The following is a 16,889-nucleotide window of genomic DNA, read 5'->3' as shown; positions in this document are numbered from 1 at the left end:
ATATCTGTCTTTGATGCACCACAGTATTTAGAAAATAAAACATTACCAAGGTTTATTCATTTATTTTTTTTTCAAGTTCGTTGGGCCGGATTAAAACATTTCACGGGCCGCATGTGGCCCACGGGCCGTAGTTTGCCCACACCTGCACTAGAGGGTGCCGGCGAACCATCACGGGAGCAAACCATTAACGTACGGTCCAAATAGGATGTATTAAAAGCACAGAAGGCAATCCAAGTTCCCAAAAACTTTATCTTCGAGAACATAATGTACTTTGACTTGATGATGATGAAAGCAAGATCTCAATTGTGCGCACACACACACCAACATTTTGCCCTAATGAGGACCTGATTTGCTCAACTAACACTTCACTATATTGAATCCCACCATGCGACGACTATCTCCGCAAACGGCACGTACTTTGAGAACTTTTAAGACACCAACTCAATATTGTTTTCATGTTGAAGTAGAACGTCTCGGCGTTGTGGGAGTGCGCTTGGTAATTTGCGCCCCGAGAGGCGTAGGATTTAGAACGCACCAACAGCGACCCATATTATCTTTTTGATTCAGGCAAAAACACCGCCGGGCGTTCTGATGTTCCATTATACCTTGCGTTATAATTGTCACATCAGTGCAGTTGGGAAGTGGTTCGCCTTCGTTTGCTGCTTCAGTTAATGCAAACAAAAAAATCCAGTTTTTATTTTGACATATTTAAATAAAGCATTCTCCCTCTGAGTGTTTATATAATTTTTTTTACTGGTTTACTTTGCTCTATTTTTGCTATTTTACAGGGCAGCATAAGAATAGAATTCTCAAAACAAACTGAATGACAATATTTAGGAAAGTATTTTTTTTTTCCCCACATGGTTACATTGAAATGCCACTCTTTAGTGTTTTCAATTTCATTTTATATTAACAGTGAATAAGAAATACTTAAGAAGAGTCATTATATTCTTTAAATAAAATGTAACCAAGTTTAAAAAGTGTGAATAATTAAGATTTTAGATCATATTTACTATTTATAAAAATGTTGAAAAACATTTTAGAGAAAAAAAACATTTGCACATTGTTTTTTAAATATCCATTTGAAAATTGACAACTGGCAATTTAATCTTAGAAATTGAGATTAAGATGTTATAATAAATATTAACAGTAAGTTAACGAATACCAAAAATTAAGGTTTATGAAATATTTTAAACTATTTTTAACAAGCATCAGTACTTATTCGATTAAATAAAATCTGGTTTAAAATTCTAAATATTTATGATTTTTTTTATTTTTGTGTGTGTGCTATGATGGATTAGTGGCATTGCAATTTATTAATTGACATCTTGAAAATTGATTATATCCCAGTAAATTCAATTTTGGGTAAAGATTCAACTCAGTTACGACTTTAATTCCATTGCATTTTTTTTTTTTTTTTTTTGCACAGCATCTCATTCAATTGTTTTGGGAAGCATCCAGCGGCAATGCGCCTCTTGTATCGCACAACAACAAAGCCCTTCATTCTTCTTCATCCATTCCCTCCACACGCGTGTGACCAAATTCCCATTTCAGCCCCAAATGTGCATCGTTGCAAAGGCAGCCGACACATGACAGCAACGCAATTAGCCGGCACGCCATTTCGGTTAATGATACAAATGTTCAGTTGAGCGACTGGCAAGACGCGGGCGGCGCGCTGGATGCCAGCCTTCTGTCGCGTATGTGCAAGCTCCGCCGAGCGTCATGAATGACAATGAGCTCGCATGGCGGGTGGCCCCTTAATACCCCCACCGCATGAAACATCCCACACGCTGCTGATGCAGATACGGATGTCATTCACACAATCAAAGAATTACAGCGCCGCTCTATTTTCAACTTGCATATTATCTGGCGCTTCGCATCCAATGTTGATTTTCCTTTTGGTGTCCGGTTTTTGCCTCCCCCCCTCCCACACCCCAAAGAGAGTTGCTCCAGTAAAGGTGGAGGACCTGCAGAACACTGATAAGTCTTTTTTTTTCTTTAAAGCTAGGACCAAAGACACATTGCATGCAAAGAGCAGCATGGTGAAGGGATTTTTTTTTTTTTTTTTTGGTGTCTACGAAGAAAAAAAAAAAAATCATGACGTCGCACGGCAGTCTTGAGCACAGGACGTTCACGTCACTTCAAATCTCAGGGCACCGGTCACCTGCCTGTTTGCCTAACGGTAAGCATTGGTGTGTCCAGGACCATTTTTGGGAGTGCATGAGCACCCCTCAAGTAAATTGTGTCTGTGCCGATGGTGTAACATGGCGCCGGCGGAGCTTTGAGGCAAAAATTGAGTGTCGACCTAATCTTGTGGTCGATTTTTCCAACTTTCCTCTCCCAGCCTTAAATAGCGAATGGCGTAAAAATGGCCTTTGAGCCGTATTTTTTTTTTTCCTATTTTTGCGGGTTTGCGAGGTCAACTGAGGCAAACGGCCCATTTAACGCTATGCGGGGAAATAAAAAAATAAAAAAACACTGGCAGAATTTAAACTTACGAGTGGACAACAAAGATAAAGCTAAAGCTAAATTGTTATTGTGATTAAATGGAGAACGCAATCCCTCTTAATCTCTGTCAGTTTTAGCCTCAACCCAAAAAGCGATAAAAAATAATGTTCCTTGCGCTGTCAGCTGCCGGGCAGGTTCTTTATTTTATCCTCTCTGCCATCTCGCTGCAGGTGCTTTAAGCCCTTTCGCCACAACACCTGTCATGGCTGTAATCTCCACGGTTGGAAATGGACAGATATCATCTCCGAACTGGCTTTTCATTACACCACGCGCACCCCCCGTCTGTATATAGAAAGAAACGAGTCCTCCGGGGAGTGATCAGAACCTTTTTAACTGAATTTAAGAAGTTAGAATAGGCCCAAATTAAGCATGTGCCACTTATTCGCTTTAGTCACATAACGATAGCATTGCAGAACAAATTCACCAATTGGCGTAATTTTTGGGGTTATTCGCCGATAATGCCCCCCAATTTGCATTTGACGTTATTTGATGGTTTGTTTGTTTTTTCATGGCAGTGACAATTATTCACAATCAGGCTCCGTCATGAATATCAGTTGTCCACTGTATTTTTTCAAATAGTATTTAATCGAAGAGGAATAACTCATATATATATATATATATATTATATATATAATATATATATAATACATATACATATATATATATAAGAAAACAAAATATTACTATTAAACTTTGTTGGCCCACTTTATCAAACAAACTATGCTCAGTGAGCGATTCTCCAAATTATGTATTCATATTTGGTTTTCCCTAAGATTTTATTTTATTTTTTTTAAAGAAACGAAGGTGTCTTCTCAGAAGGAATTATTGACATTTTATGGTCGATTTAAAAAAAAAAAAAAAGCTTTAATCGGTGGAGGTAATCTTTATGACAGATCTCTCACGCCTTCCTTCTTCGCGAAGCAGCAGTCAAGGACTTTGCGTACTTTTTGAAGGAGAGGATCCACCCGATGGGTTGATCAATAAAAATTATTCCCCGGCGCAGTCGACGCGCGCCCTCGAGCAGGTGGGAGGTGTTCGTCAGTGCCACGCTTGGATGCTAATGTCATTGATGAGCAAGGGGGGGCGCTGATTGCACTTAATAATCACGTTTGATGATCGGGAAGACCTGCGTCACTCCAATCAAAGGCCTATTTTTGACGATGTCAATTACACAAGCGTCATCGAGTCGTCTTGCAAAGCAGACGCCGCCGCTGTGGTTCCGACAGCTCATTGAAAAACCCAAACATGACCTCGTGCGAGTTTTCGTTCGACTTTTCCAGTTTTGTACAACAAAGTTGATAAAGTTGGAAACATGAATATTCCAGCAGTGCGCACCTGCCCCATTGCGAGTTATTGCAGACGCTCCCGTTCGATTCTTTCCTATTTGGGAGGGAATTGGAGCCGCTGTGCCTGGCAGCTGCTGCCGCGCCAACAAAAGTCAAAAAGTCAAAGTTATTTTGGCGCCGAGCCGGAATACTTGAACATGACATGCCAAGTTACAAACTTTGAGTAGGCAGCAGTTTCTACCATTAGAGATGGGCACGTTTGAGGGTTTTTTTTTTCAGAAATGGCCAGCAATGACAACGGTGTTAGTCTCCAGAGAAAATCCAGAATGTCAGGACGGGATTTAGGGATTTGATCGGAGCACAGGACGTCAGATTGAACGGCTACCCACTGTGTGCCCACTCTGTGATTGCTAAATTCCGCCCGTGGACGTCTTCTTGCAGTACTTTTTGTGCTTTGACCTCCACCATGGACTCCAGCAAATCACTTTCGTCCTGCGGCGCTTTAAGGACCATGCGTCAGTCACGCGCCAACTTTAAAGGGAATGAGCTTCAAATGGCGGCGGTTCAAGTCGGCTGCGTTCACACCCACAACGGTGCAAAATGCCCATTTTTAAGTACCCCAAGCATCTGCAAAGATACCAACATTTGGTCTAGCCTGCCCCTGTGGAGATTTCTCTCTTTTGTGCTCGAAATGCCATGAAAGGAGAGCTTGTGGTGGTGCCATTTCACAACAGAAGTTGTCTTGGTTATTTTACACGCCGAGTAGGTCAGGAAAAACTGAAGCAGTGTTGTCGTCTCACAATATTCATGGTGCCCAAAGATCTACATTATAAAATTAACCTTGATGTTGGCATAAAAAGCAGGATTGCAGTACTTCTGTACTGTTTTCTTTTTGTTCTTTTATATAATATAAATAAATAAATAAATTAAAAATTTTAAAAAGCCACTGTGACATGCGCTACACAAATAAAGTATTGTATTGCATTATATAAATTTACAAATAAATAAGTATGCCGCCCTCTAGTGCTTGATTGTGACATAACACCCAAAATAAATGTAATGAATACCGATCATGACAAATGGTATGCTTTTTGTTTCGTTAAGATGACGATAAAAGTTAACCGTCTACGTTCAGCGTTTTTTTATCTGGAAACAACGTAACGTGCAAATAGCACTGAACAAGACTGTATTCCATATGGCAACGCGGGTCGCTGTGATTAAGTTTCCAACAAACAACTGTCAAAAGGCCAAATCAATAGGTAATTTTGGGGCCAGGCGAGAGTAGCGGGAGTCAATATCCCTGCGTCAGGACCCAGAGGGAGGCTGGTAAAAGGATTAGCCTCTGCCACCCTTAAGTTCGCGCCCATAATTGCCTTTGAGTGCGTCTGCGGCTCGGCCGTTCGTTGTCTCTGGGCCGCACGTTCACCGCGAGCAAATCGATCCAAGACAAGCCCCTCGGTCACTTGATGTCGTTCCTGTTCTATTGTTGCTTCTTTATTTTTTTTTTTAATAAGTCCAACACTTTGGAAATGATTCATGCGAGTCCCGAGGTTAATAGCACACCATCTGTATTAGGCAACCAATCTCCGTGATTGGATGCAAAGGATAATGATAATCAGGGCTTCTTTTTCTTTGGTGATGTATGCCGCGTGTGCCGCAGAAAGGCTTTCCGCCGGGGCGAACGTAATACGGACCAGTGATAGCCTCGTTTATGGCCCGAAGCTATGAATAGGGACAGTGAATGAATCAAGTCCTAATGCGAGAATTATCCTTTAGACGTTGCTGCTTATTGCTCTAATGCTTGTCACCGGAATCCGAGCGGGAGGAGGATTTTTTAATGTCGGCTTTTATCAGCCGTCGCCTCTCGCTAACGTTCCACGAGTTCAAACTCACAGGCCGCATCTTTTAAAGTACTTAATAATGCATCACGCGCTCATAGCCCACTGTTATCTGCCGGAGAGTGGATTAGATTAGAGACCTCTCCCAAGTTTGAACAAAAATTAGACTGTGGTTTTGTTTGCTTGTTCAACGGCAATGTTTCCAGAATCAGCAGCGGGCATTCTGATGGGAACAAGGCAGGAAATGGGGGCAACATATTATGTTGCTATTACAACACAAGTTTACATAAAAACAAATACACAATATATACAGTATGCAATAGCTGCCTGAGAAACCCAAAAAATCTCTGCCATTGAAATGAATGGGAATGACATTAAAGTAACCCCTCTCCCCCTTTTTATAGCAAATATGGCACCTATTTTTTCAAGGCCTCTGAACACACTTAAAATAATACAAACACATTTAAACACAAGTATATCGCAAGAACAATAGAAAAGACAAAATTATTGTACATTGTACAGATACCGATTTACAGTAAACAAATCCTATTTTTCTTTCGAAACGAACAAAATTATCATCTCACAAACAATCAAGACCAAAGATGTAAAATAAATTTTTCTGTAGGCATAAAAAGCAGGATGATGTAATTTTCTACAAAAACTGGGCTGTACAAAACGCCTTCAAATTTACATCTCAAACTAAATAAGTATGCCACCCACTAGTGGTCGATAGTGGAATCACACACAATACAAATGAAAGTTAGTACAACGATAGTTATTAATAATCATTATGAACTGTACAAAAAAATAAAATCAGTAGGGGGTGGGTTGGCATTTAAGGTCATTTATGTCCGCCTTCCAAAAACTCAACGCAAATGTTTGTATCATAAAGCATAAATGGCGAAAACACAAAGTAAGACTTGAAAACAAAAATCCTAAAAGGCCTTATTTATATTTAGTATTAGTATTTTACTACGCAACTGGTTGGATCATTTTTCATGGAAGGGTAAAAAAGATTAAAAAACATACAAATTCAAGTATGGCTAATTTTAGTTTGCAGGCTCGTTTTTGGTTCTCGGAGAATGATGACAAAATTACAAGAATCGAACTCTACTGTTCGCATTTCAGGGGCATCCTGCAGTTTGTGTCAATTTTGCGTCACCCTGCAAGACGGACCAACCAACAAACGAACGTGAACAATAGCACACTATCTCCATTGCACCTTTCGCTTCCCATTGAGTCGGAAAGTGAAGGTTCGGAACGACGATACAAGTCCGAGAAAATCCTCGTCATTATTATCCTTAATCCTCTTTGTCACAAATCAACACATTCAAGGGATTTATTCTCTTTTGAGAGAGCTTTTCTTTTTTTTTGCAAGGGAGGACATTTTCCGTAAAGATTGAAGAGGGGACAACCTGAAATGGGGTCGACTGACCCGGGATGGATGCGAATGAAAGACATGAAAAGATCGTTTCATAGCGAAGGGATTGGCCGGCCTGTGATTCGACTGGAATGTGACATCCTGGAAAAGACATGCAATAGAAAAAAAAATCAGATATAATATTTTGTATTAAAAAATATTTTCAAAAATATTATAGCTAACAGACAATTCTCAAAGTTTGTCACATAAACACAATTTAAACAAAATTGAAAAAAAAAAATCCCAAGAGGGACTTTTCTCATTCAAAACAGAAGACAAACTTTCATTCAGACGATAGCTTCGAGAACTGACAGTCTTTTCCCCCTCTACAGATTTTTAAAGGAAAGAAATTCAGTCTGAGATAAAATTTTCAAAGTAACAAAGGATATTTATCCATCTGATAGAATTCCTTTAAAAAAAAAAATCAAATAAAAGGCTTTACCTCATTGCTTTTAAGAGGACACTCATTCAAGTTTGTTTACTTTTTCGTCAATAACGACCTGTCGTGTTTTAAAGACACTGTTAGCACTTTGACTGTAGCTTTTAAATAGAACCGCGGCTCCCGAGTCGGAAGATGTGCACAGATGGCGAGTACATGTACGTGAGCCTCGCAGGACAATTAGCGCATGAATTGATGATGATGCCGCCGCCTTGGCACTAATTGGAGGCGAGTAAATGAATGAACGTGATGCACCTTCGTCGCGTCTCGGCGGGCCGCATTCTATTTTCGGTTTTACAATACGATACGATGCAAAAAAAAAAAAAAAGAAAAAGATTTAACGCGTTATAGATTATTTAGAAAATGAGACTGCTACAAATGATTTTGTGCAGACGCCTAATGAATTAAGAAGCCGGTTATTAAATCCCTTGCGTTGATTAATTAGCACCGATCAAGAAATGTTAGTCAGGCTTCTGTTGCGAGTCATAATGAACTGCAATTTATTGATATATTAAAAAATAAATAAATAAATAATGCAAAGGAATCCAGCATGATTTTCAGTAATAAAGCCGGTTATTACCAAAGTGACAGAGAAATACAAGAAAGAAAGGGAAAAAAAAGCATCTCTAATTTCCTAACAAGTCTTCCCTCACACGAAAATCTAAGATTTGTACAAAATGCCATTAAGTCCAGTTGATGCACCTTAATTTGAATTTGTATTGAGTTAATTTAGTTGTCTTAATGTATAGCTGATGAGGCCAAATAATATATGGCATGGAATCAAATTTATTTTCATTGCACATGTTCGTGAATATAGAGCAACACAATTCACTGAACTGTTACGAGTCCAAGAGAAGTTAAGGGGGGGGGACGAGCTGGGTTTACATGGAGACTTTTTTTTGTCATTCTGATTGAAATCATTCCGAATGAAGATCTCTGGCCATCTGTTTATATGTGACGAGAATTTCAGATCCGCCGTGTGACACGCGGAGATCGACGTAATCATCACGTGATCAAGATGGAGTCCCTGCATCTATTTAGCACGGTATTCGCGATTGTTTTAACACTTTTATTAACGCAGCACCATTATTAAAAACGAGTTATCAGTACTGTAAAACAAGTTCTCGTGTCGCAGACGAGCTCTGCTAAGAAGCGGCCATTTTAAAGTGCGTCGACGCCCACGTCACTACGCATTTACGTCAAAACGGCGCATGCGCAGACCGGACGAAGTTTGGCAATTCCGATTGAACTACTTGGATGACGCTCGTTCGGAATAGCAAAAGGAATATACCACTCCTATCAATCTGAATAAAATAACATTTGAATTCAGCCTTTTTATTCCGAATGAGGTGTTTATAGAGAGGATTTGGCGATTGGGACCCTTTAAAATTGGAACGCATGGCTCCATGTAAACCCAGTTAATGAGAAATATGGCCTGAAACATAAAAAAAAAAAGCATATTTCCTAACTCGTTACAGATAATTCATAAGCGGTTTTCTTCAAAGATAATTGCTCAAATGCTAACATGTTAAATATTTAGTTTCCCATCATTTGACAGATTATTCACAAAATCCTAATAGAAAAATCGCTACATGGTCATTTTATTACGGTTAGTCCTTTATCTCACTCCTGTTGGTGTCAATATTGAGCGGTGGAGTCTCCTGGAGGTTTGGCTCGGGGACATTTTCTCTTTCAGATTTTCTTTTGTAGTTATTTTTTTTTTTCTTGAGCTGACAGCCCCCCCTCCAAGAACCCAACAGCAGTAAATCAATAGCTACGCCGCATGGGCAAATGACAACCCGTTTAGATTGGCAGCCTACTTCGTTTCACAAAACGTAGGCCGGCCTTCTAAACTGAAGCCAGGGGTCCTGGGGAGGAAATATTTCCCCCTGCGCTAAATCACATTTGACAGCAGGTGGTCCGTCAGAGTTCTGAGGGAGTCCCGAAAAGAAAAGACTCAATTCTTTCAGCGCGTGGGTGAAGCGCTCTCAAACCTCCTGCTGATTCCATACTTTAGGGCTGCGCCCTTGATTGTGTAGTCCGTCTTCCAAATAAGTGTTTGGAGTGGGAGTGTAGAACTTCGTAAAACGTACAAGACTGTACCTTTAGCAGCCAGCTGGTTGACAGCTAGTTAGCTAGCAACTAGAGGCTAAAGCTAGCGGTCTAATTCATCTTTGGGAAAGAATAATCAAGATAAACGGAATGAATAAAAAAAATGATAAATGAGCAATTGGCTGGCGACCTGTCCAGGGTGTAAAATAGCTAGGCTAGGCTGCAGCACACCCGCGACCCTCGTGAGGAGAAGTGGATCAGATAATGGATGGAGGGATGATAAATAAAATAAAATATTCCCAAAAAAATCATGCCTTGCAGACTATTATTTATCTCATTCCAAGAATTCGCAGTTTTTGCAAAATGTTAACATTTTCAAACAAAAATTCTAAATTCAAAGCATTCAGCTCATTAGAGTCACCTTGAGAACAATTTTAGATTTTCATTCTCAATGACACATTCAACAAAACACATTCACTGAATTGTTGCCATTTCAAATTGAAAAGAAATCTGCATAATTAATTCGCCATGGGAACGATTTGCCACATGCCAAAACGTCACAAAATATTCCCCGTTCATTCCCATTCCACGTAGTTATTATTCAGTATCATTCAACATTATTCTTAATGCATCAATTTTTCATTCATTTTTCATCCAATTTCTAATGAAATTGCAAATTATTTTTTTTATTCATACTTAGTCAACCATTTTTCTAATATTTTGGTAACGCCAACTATATTTTTAATTATTTTCATAAATGTATGCATTTATGAGAGTTTATATAATTTCTAATAGTCAATTATTTGATCAAACATGAATTTGGAAAGTGTGTACTTACTAATAGATTTGCAAATAATAAATGTTCATTTTAAAATCTCTCGCAGAAGCAGTTACTTAATAAAATATCAAATCATTTATTCTACTAAATATATGGAGATTTTTTTTGTATATTATTTTCCATGAATCAACTGAAAAAATATTTATTGAAATAAATCAGTTGAAAATATGACGGTCAATAAATAAAAATGGCAAAAGCAACGAAATGAGTTCCTGTTGGTCCAGATTAAAGGGGCAAAGCCGTTCTTTTCCCATCCGTGCCTTAAACAGTAAGTCAATGAGCAGTATAGCTCGGAATCAATTGACTGTATATCCACAAGAAGCTGCGAGCCTGTACTTCTTTCCAAGTATGGATCGTGGGCCTCCTCGGAGAGATGTAAAACAAAGTGCTACTAAAGACTTGGCGGGATCATCTCGGATGCGCGCCGAGATGGTTATTGACAGTACTAATCAGATGGCAAATGCCGGGCTCTGCAAAAATACAATCGGCGAGCCCGACTCGTACTAAACTTTCAAGTGGGAAGTCCGCTTGCGCAAATAAATTGAGCCCGCATTTATTTTTGGATTCAAAACAAAAATCTGGCGCCACAAAGCTTCGACTGAACGCACCTCTTGCAGAACTGACGTGGCATCTGTAAAGCTGACGTTTTATGTTGGAGTTGAAGCGAGAGGGAATCTGTACCGCGTGGAGTTTAAAGCGTACGTGCCTGACGTGGTATCGGTAAAGCTGATATCTACACTTTAGTTTTGAGAACACTTTCTTCGCTATTGGCTTTCGCAAAGCACGTTCTCATTAGAATTCAGCTTTACAGATGCCACGCTAAGCACTTTCCTTTGACACGCGAAAAGATATGAATTGCATCGACTGCAGACATGGCCACATGCATCTCAGTCCACTTTGAAGGGGTCCAATTCCATTTAAAGTTTCCACAAAACGTGTCAGGCCACACACACACACACACACACACCGTTCATGAGTGAAAGTCAAGATTCGGCAACAAAAGAATCGGATGTCTAAAAAGGAAATGAAGCAAATTCAATTTCAGCAGAGACAGAGCTGAGACTTTCACATGAGAAAGCCTCCCCAAAATGTCATTATCATTCAGACCCGACGAGGCGCCCGCAAATTAATGGAACCTTTCAATTTTGCTCGGCCAAACAACAACTCGGCTCCGTATTGTGATCGCTCTTCATTTGTCGCCGGGCAGGTGAGAAATTTGACAATTGCAACTATTGATTTATTTCGATAAGAAATATCAGCCTCCGACGTGTTGCGCCGCTGCTTAAAAGCGGCGCCTGAATGAGCGCAATGATGAGTCCACAGATTGAGGAAATTGCTTTGTCGCAGTGCAACAAAAGACTGCGCTGCCGTTAGCTTGAAACCTGCAACTTTCCACACACTTCTTCCCGGGACTTCACGCGGATATCTGCTGATTTCAAAAGTGGCGTACTACAAATAAACCCAAAAAGTCACAGATGAGAGCCGCGTTTGAAAGGAACGCTTCCACTGATAAGCTCGTCAACAAAGCCACACGGCAACACTTGAAGCACCGACGCCGGCCGTTTGCGGGGAGGATGAGCTAGCGTCCAATTAGGAGCTCGCACTGACTCAGCATCTGGGGAACAGTTGGCGGCTTCTCTGTGTAGTGTGCAGAGATGCTGACACAAAGGGGAAAAAAATTTAAAAACAGCCCGGAGATGAACGTTCATCCCCTGTTGTGCACTCGGGGTGGCAATCATGGAGTCATTTGCGCTATAACAATGCAACAGTAATAGAACGAGCGTTCTATTAGCAATTGTGGGATATTTGAAAAGAAAGAAGACTCGAGCCGCAGGTTCGGTGAAAATACAACTTTACTTTTTAGTCACGACATCTTGAAGCCGTTGCGATGAATGTAGAGAAATTTCGGGTTTGAAAACACTTTTTTTTTTTTAGGTTCTCAACCGGTAATTTTTTTCAGGGCCGATACCGATTATGAGTCGTGATGGAGGCCGATAATCGATATCTCAAGTCGATATTCATTGGTTGAAAAAAAAAGGGGTAAAATGATGTCAAATTTTTTGACAAATAAAAACTCAGAAACTGGACTTAGTTTAAATGACTTTAAGCAAAAGTTTATTAAAAAAATAAACCAAAAAAAAAAGTGATTTCCGACATGTCAAAGCTTTTTTAGATCTTAGAAAAAAGACAACTTAGTTTTAAAAGTCCAACAAAGACTGCAATGGTCTCCCAGGCTCATCTGCATTTCTTATAGTCCAATGAAAACAAACATCTCTTTAAAGTTTACTACGGCAAATAGTTTTCTATTTGTTGTGACTTGACATTTATTCCAATTTCGGCAAAGCCTGTTGCCTTGTGATTGGAGGGGAAAAAAGCAAACAGGCAGCTTAGTGCTGATTGGCTGCTACAAAGAACCAATCAAATGGTGCTGTGGGCAGGCCAATCTGCTTCTGCAGGCAGGGCCACCAGCACCAGAAGGGTGGAAGGAGAGATAAAGAGAGAGAGAGAGAGAGAGAGAGAAAAGTATAGCCAAGTATAAGCAAGCCAAAATAATCCATCTTTTAATTTATCGGCCTCGAAAGTTAAAAAAATGGCAGATGTCGAAAATCGTCATAATGCCAAATATCGGCCCCCGATAATCAGTCACGATTGTCGACACTTTGTTAATTTCAACAAAGAAACAAGTTTGTCCATTTATTGACAGTGTTGTGATTGGAAAGAGTACTTACAAACTTTTTGATACGATATTATCATAGTGACTGGTCAGGTTTTTGAAAAAAAGTTTTGTTGGTTTGTTGAAAGATTTTGCAATATGGATCTATCGTGTGCAGTTCGTCACCGCAAACAAAATGAGGAGTTTTGTGGAGTTTAAAGCGAGCGCAAATGCTCTGTGAGTAAGTCACCCAACTTTGATTTGACATTTACGGCTCCTCTTGTAATAGTTTCCATTAAGGCCGCAGACCCGACTTCACATGCATCCCTCTTTCTCGCCGTTCCGCTCCGCCGCGTTTTCGATAAAGTCCTCCTCTAAAAGAATTCGGCGCCCAATGTTCTTTGCGGTAATGATGGTTTTTATTGGTTGGGGATCATTTACGAGCGCACGTCGTGAAACAACGGCCGGCCGGAGAAGAGCCGAGTCGATCATCTTTTATAATGTTAGAGGACTTCTTCTCCGTGTGTGTATTGGAGACTTCATCACGCCAACGATGGAGCTACGGACGCAGACGATCGTTTGACCTCCACACCTCAATTGGAGTCCGCGCGAGGATAAACCCGAGCCGCTCGCTCTATTCGGGCAGTTAAAGGAAAAGTGAAAGACGTTTGCTTGGTTATGTTTAATGTCCTTTGAGTCCAATATCATAAAAAATTATAAACGCCGACTGAGGGAATGAAAAGGTACGTTGTCAAGTTTCACAAAAATATATCACGCGTTCATTCCTACAGAGGTCAACACACACAAATTTAACGCAACAAAAAATGACAATATGGATCGAATTGAAATATAAGGACAATGGTGTTATTTTATGAAAAAAAAATTGTATAGTGCAAGAAAAAAGGCGAGACAAAGTGATGATTTTAATTAGAAAAAATTTTATTTTGCAGAACTGACTAGTAAAGTTATAATTTCCAGAAAATAACATTTTTATATTTGAAGAAAGTCACAATTTTACCTGAATTTTGGAAAAATGAATTTTTAATATTATAACTATTTATGTCGTTATCCAAAGTTGGTCACTTCAGGAGGGAAAAAACGTTTTTTTTTTTTTTTCTAAAAACGTAGTCAACAATTTTAAAACAACCTCATATTTTTGCCAGAAAAAAATATAAATCTTACAAGAATAATTTCATGAGAAAAAAAATAATTTGACTTTTAACCAGAAATAAACTCTCTTTGAGGAAAACAAATACAATTTTACAAAAAAAATTACTACTTTACCAAGAAAAAAAAAAATATGTGGGAACCTAACTGGAAAAAAATATTTTAAAAGAATGAAATGAATCAATTTATTCGGGGAACTTCCCCTCAAACAATAAATTTAAATAAACCAAATCTTACAAAAAATATGGAGGGAAAAAAGTTTTAGAGAAAAAAAATAAAGAATGGAAAAAATTATGACTGAAGCCTGCAAATACTTCGATGCAGCTGTTAAGTGATGAGTCATAAAAAAAAGAAACAAATAAATGCAGCTGTGTGTTTTTAGTTCTCCGCCACATTTTCTCAAAACAATTAACTTCTTTGTCGCCAACAATGAAGACATCGAACCAGCAGGCCTATCTGTCAGAATGTGAGTTTTATCTGTTGTTTCCCAGAGCTGCCCTGCAGTAACGGCACAAAGTCCCCCCCCCCTCGTTCATTTGACACTTTCATTTTCCCCATAATAAAACATACGGCCGCCCCCTCCCTCCGTCGCTTCATTAACTATTTTCTTTATCTAAGAACAACAGCCAGAACTGCTGCTTTTTAAGCAAAGCCGCAGCCGCTAATCCGCATTAATATTCATAGCAATTAAATCCTCAAAGGACCGGCGCCATCAAAATTAGAAAAATGATTGAAATGAAAATAGAAATCACCTCCGGCTTTCCTTGCAGTGTCGAGTACGACCCGCGATTAGCAAGTTTCTTTTGCCGTAGCAAGATAGAACTCAAACACACTATGCAATAAAAAAGAAGAATCAGTGATAACGTGTATTTTATGTATGTTTGAGAAAATAAATAAATCAAGATCCGATCAAGTCGTTCTGTTCAGAACTCGAGCTGGTTTGGGTTGTAATGAAACAGTTTACAAGTTGACCTCTTAATCATGACAGAGCTTTAAAAAAAAAAAAAACGAAGAACAGAGAGTAACGGAATAGTTTGAATGATGTCCAAATTAAGTCGTATTTCTATTCGATTCTTGAGCAGCCGATTATTGACTTGTGGGGTTTTTGTTCTTGGTCAAAAGGTTAGCCAAAATTATTTTAAATGATGTCAGAGGTCAGACCAGCACGTTTTTATTTATTTAGCGCACAAGCACCAAAAGCTTTCGACTGACCTTTTTTATTTTTTTGGGGGTCAAAGCAGGAACATAATGGATTTAGAATGATATCTGAAATATCCGCATATGATTTCAATTCGGCGCTCCGTCAGGTATTTCGTTGTCGAAGCAACAATCGTACTGATTTTCAACGTCGTTCAAAGTAGAAGAGGTCAAATCCGCCCATGTTTTATTTAACGCCAAGCAATCTTTACACTTTCAAATCTCTGACCACATTTCTCCAAACGAATTATTCCTACGTTCAAAATCTCCCCTGCTTTAAAATACCCGCCTCAGTTCATTGCGCCAATTTGAGGTTCACGATTCCACAACCATGGAAAATGAAACAGCAACCTAGATTTCCTTTCAGTCAATTTGTGCATGCTGGGGGGGGGTAGATGCTAGTGTGACTCACCTTTGAGTGCAAACATCAATCGGATTACGGCGCTCTAAAGTCAAACACGAGTCGGTAAATATAGCTCTGGCGCTCTTAGCATGCACATCTACTGCAGCTCATCCGCGACGTTATTGATCACAAGCTACATCTCAGCATGTCGTTTGAGACGACAATCCCATTGCTTTGTGTTCTGATGCCAGCTTTTACATTATCCGCCTTTAAATTTACAAACAGGCCGATGGCGATAATCGGCGAAATGCCGAATATTGGCACCGATCATCGGCCCGGACAATAATCGGTCTAACGCTACTAAAAAGGAAAAGCTGTTGGCTGCTTATTTTGAAAAGGAAATTTTTTTTGGTCTTCTGTATCTTTAACAAATAATATTTTTTATCGGTATACCCCAGTATTCGATTTGAATTTTCAGTCGCTTATCCGAATACCAAATGATTCGATTGCTGCACCCCCACTGAATTGTCTCACAGCCAAGTGATGAACACAACTGCAAAGCGCGAGAAACAGGGTCTGCTTTCTATGATGAGGTTTGGAATAACAGAATACATTTCAAATGAACGAGGCACATTGAGGTTTTTTTCACCGTCTCGCAAAAGTCAGTGTGGTTTGGGGGCAGTTTTCTCACCGCCTGTCTCAGAAGAAGCCACAGAGCAGTCGGCTTCACTGCTTTCTAACCACACAATGGGCGCAGCATTTTGCAGGGCAATATCCCAATTATTTTTGACATAAAACATGCCCCTCAGAACCGTAGTCGCAGTAGTTGCTCAAACTTTCCCCCGCCAACTTGCTCTTTGATTCTTGCTCTGATTTTTGCTGGAGGAAGACTAATAACACGAGAGGATGAACCTTGAACGAGAGCGACTAATTTCATCATCATTGATGCGATTATATATCCCGCAGATGGCAGCCTTTTTTTTTTTTCCTCGTTGTTCAGTGAGAGTTTACACTTCGCCACGTTGGAGCGTCGCAGGCTTATTTTTTTTTTTTCTTCAAAAATATTTTGTTTATTTTTCTCGCAGCGACCATATGTTGAACGCTTGCACTAGATCTGACGGTTTGCCTTCAAGCCTTCTGTTGTCTAC

At 39.6% G+C, this 16,889-nt stretch overlaps 1 long non-coding RNA gene across 1 annotated transcript in view; it reads right to left on the bottom strand.

The window, feature by feature from the left end:
- Positions 1-16,889, bottom strand: part of LOC148328613 (uncharacterized) — a 78,833-nt gene that overhangs the window by 60,927 nt on the left and 1,017 nt on the right. The gene's annotated exons all lie outside the window — the stretch shown is intronic.

This window comes from Idiotropiscis lumnitzeri, chromosome 10 (genome assembly GCF_059441095.1).
Source record: "Idiotropiscis lumnitzeri isolate Australia: NSW breed Sydney's pygmy pipehorse chromosome 10, RoL_Ilum_1.0, whole genome shotgun sequence".
Lineage (NCBI taxonomy): Eukaryota > Metazoa > Chordata > Actinopteri > Syngnathiformes > Syngnathidae > Idiotropiscis > Idiotropiscis lumnitzeri.
This window is presented reverse-complemented; position numbering and strand designations above follow the sequence as displayed.